Raw genomic sequence first — 3965 nt, forward strand, 5'->3', positions numbered from 1 at the left:
ATCACAAGTGAAACACATATGACTTACATGAGATTCACATGTAAATCACAAACGACTCACATATGAATTACATGTGATTCATATGTAAATCACAAGCGAATCACAAAATAATTACATGTGATTCACATGTAAATCACAAGTGAATAACATATTAATTAATGTGGTTAACATGTAAATCACAACTAAATCACATATGAATTACGTCTATATATACACACATGCATTTTGTGTGAGTGTTCTTTGTTAATTAGTTTTAAAATTTCTTGTGAATTTCACATTTGAATCTTAAAAAATATAATCACATGTGAATATCATATTATATAATCACATGTTAATCTTATGTGATATAATCACATGTGAATCATACATTATATATACATATGTGTTTTTGTGAGTGTTCTTGCATTAATCAATTTTTTTTAAAAAAATCTTGTAGATTTGGAAGAATTTTTGGAAAATATTGAAGAGATGAAAAGAGATAAATTAAAGAAAATATGGAAAGCTTGACACGAAGAAAATGATAACACATTGAATCTTTGTAGCATTTTTTTTATATTTTATTTTGTATCGGATAAAAATACTTGTACTATTGCGTTTATAGATTAGTTAGTAAAAATGAGTTTTTATTTTATGAAAAATGTACATATATCTTCTTGAAAAGTTAATTTTTTTTAATTTAAAGATTTTTAAAAATTTATTGTTTTAAAATAAAATGATTTTTTTTATATTTTTTTTGTAAATTCGAATTTTCTAAAAAAATAAAAAAATCTGCATTTTAAAAAAAAAAAATCAAAAATTATATTTTTTTTATAAAAATTCAGAAAAATTGATTTATTATGTTAATTTTTAGACCTGTTTATTAATACTTCCAATAACACGAAAAATTAAACATTAAATGCGATTGGTAAAACGACGATCATGACTTTAGTTAGTTAATTTTGAGTCAACGCTCTACTTTTAGATCTCGAGTTCTTGAAAAACTAAAAAAACTATAAGTTCTCAACGGATTATATATATATATATATATATATATATATATATATATATATATATATATATATATATATATATATATATATATATATATATATATAGTGATGATGAGTTTAGGAGTGTGGGGAAATGGCATGAGAGGATAGAAATTATATTTGGAGGTCATCCATGGGGCTAATCTCACACTTACAAACGCTCCTTCCTTTCCTTTTGCTTTATGCAAATTTCTAAGCATTTCCTTTTATAATGCATATATATATATATATATATATATATATATATATATATATATATATATATATATATATATATATATATATATATATATATATATATATATATATATATATATATATATGTGTGTGTGTGTGGGTACAAAATCATTTTTTTTTCTTTGTTGAGGGAGCAAAAAGGACAAATCTGCCAACCCATACACTTGATAATGGATAAATATTTTCGTATGATAACGTTTCATTGCAAAATGCAAAATGACATAGGCTCTATCAGTTAGAGCAACTAAACTAATTATATCGTAAATATTGGTTATCTCATCAACTCAAATATTTGTTTGGCATGGAATCTTTTCGGTGTTTAAAACGAATTCAAGATAGCACAAATATTCTGACTTTCAAATGTTTGCTTGTGGATTGCATACTAAATCATTAAAAACACATAAATGACATCGGGTATTCAAGATAGTCAAACATAAAAAAGAAAAGACAAATCTTCAAAAATTGTCCCTCTGGTTTTCAAAAATATTAAGTTTAGTCCTTAAGTTCAAAAAACCTCACATATGGTCCCTGTGGTTTCAAAACTTTTAACAAATGGTCCTTTTCGCTAACTCCGTTAGCTTTTGGCCATTAAGTGAAGGGCATTTCAGTCATTTCACAACTATAGGTACCAATTATGAAGTTTTGCTTTAATTTTTTTTAAAAAAGAAAAATAAATATAATTATTTAATATTAAAGGGTCTCTCTCTCTCTCTCTCTCTCTCTTTCTTTCTCTCTCTCTCTCTCTCTCTCTCTCTCTCTCTCTCTCTCTCGTAAGAAAGACTAGATTGTGCAACTGGATCGGTTTATTCTTCTCTTTCAAAACACATCTGTAACATTCCTTCAGATCAAGAAAGATCTGAATTTAAAACCCCCTTCTTCCTTTTATTTATCATTGATTTGAAGGTTGAATCATACATAACCAGAAAACGATTGAGAATAGGAGATTTTCAGTTATAAAGACGAAACAACACCACCACTCCATCATCTTCTTCCCCGTTCTTCACCTACAATTGAAGCTCCACACACACTTCTAGAAAACGATTTGCTACTGTTGTTGATATCTAATTACACATTAAAAAGCTTCATTATGTGTGTCTTAGGGTCGATGTTAGGTGTCACAGAACCTCGATTATAAGTATTTTAGAAACGAATTAAGTTCTTAATTCCAGACCTGAAACAGAGATGGAGAAAGGTAGATTTAGAACAAAAACCATACACAAAATCCCACATCCTACTGTCCCTGCTTTTTCATCACCACCCACCTTAACAAACCCAGGTGGTGGTGGCTTAAGACCCAGATCCAAAAATCGATGGGAAAAGTAATCTCCATGGTGGTTTTCATGTTCACTAGTGGTGACAAACGCTGGAACACATAGCGACATTGCTCATCTTCTTCAATGACACAACCATCTTCTACCAATCTTCTTGAAACGTTATTTCTTCACAAGAATCAAAGGTAAGATTCAAATCGCCGTTTGTATGTGTAAATTCTTCATCGGTCTTCATTCTTGGGTTCTTATCTTCCAGATCTAAGAAACAAGTAGGTTGAGAGATCAAGATGTACAATTCAGGAACCAAACGACAAGACAACTTCAACAAATTGTGCCCAAGAACCAAAAACAGATGAACACTATCCCCAGTGTATTATACATGTTGGAGATTATTAGTAGCTGAAACTTGATCCCTCAACTAGAAACCACGAATCAAACCTCTCAATCGGAAATCGGGAAGGGAATAAGGGTGGGGTTGTTGGAGGGAGAGAGAGAGAGAGAGAGAGGTGGGCCCTTTAATATTAAATAATTATATTTATTTTTCTTTTTTTAAAAAAATAAGGCAAAACTTCATAAATGGTCCCTGTGGTTGTGAAATGACTGAAATGCCCTTCACTTAACGACCAAAAGCTAACGGAGTTAGCGAAAATGACCATTTGTTAAAAGTTTTGAAACCACAGGGACCATCTGTGAGGTTTTTTGAACTTAGGGACTAAACTTGATATTTTTGAAAACCACAGGGACCATTTTTGAAGTTTTGTCAAAAGAAAATTTAAGCAAAGCAGAAATGGATTTGACAAGGTTGGCGAAATTTAAACTGAGATATTTAAAAGAAAAGTTGGACCAATCAATAAGTTATATATATATATATATATATATATATATATACAGAGAGAGAGAGAGAGATAGAGAGGAATCTACCCAAGGAGGGATCGCGTCTGATTAGCTAGTTGGTGAGGTAATAGCTTACCAAGGCGATGATCAGTAGCTGGTCGGAGAGGATGATCAGCCACACTCGGACTGAGACACGACCCAGACTCCTATGGGAGGCAGCAGTGGGAAATTTTCCGCAATGGGCGAAAGCCTGACGGAGCAATTCCGCGTGGAGGTAGAAGTCCCACGGGCCATGAACTTCTTTTCCCGGAGAAGAAGCAATGGCGGTATCTGGGGAATAAGCATCGGCTAACTCTGTGCCAGCAGCCGCGGTAATACAGAGGATGCAAGCGTTATTCGGAATGATTGGGCGTAAAGCGTCTGTAGGTGGCTTTTAGGAAATATACATAACAGCTCCACCTAAGCTTAGGTACTAAATCTCTAAAATATTTCGTTTTAACTTAGTAATTAAACTCGATTTGGTTTTCATTTGGTAAATATATCGTCCCCAATAATATTTCTTCCCTTCATTATCGTTTTACCATACTTGTTTTCA

General features: G+C 31.6%; 1 pseudogene; it reads left to right on the forward strand.

Moving 5' to 3' along the window:
• Positions 1-3316: 3316 nt before the first annotated feature.
• Positions 3317-3758, forward strand: LOC145071786 (18S ribosomal RNA; annotated as a pseudogene).
• The last annotated feature ends 207 nt before the right edge of the window (positions 3759-3965 follow it).

Source organism: Lactuca serriola, chromosome 8 (genome assembly GCF_051521515.1).
Source record: "Lactuca serriola cultivar US96UC23 chromosome 8, Lser_US96UC23_V15, whole genome shotgun sequence".
Taxonomy (NCBI): domain Eukaryota; kingdom Viridiplantae; phylum Streptophyta; class Magnoliopsida; order Asterales; family Asteraceae; genus Lactuca; species Lactuca serriola.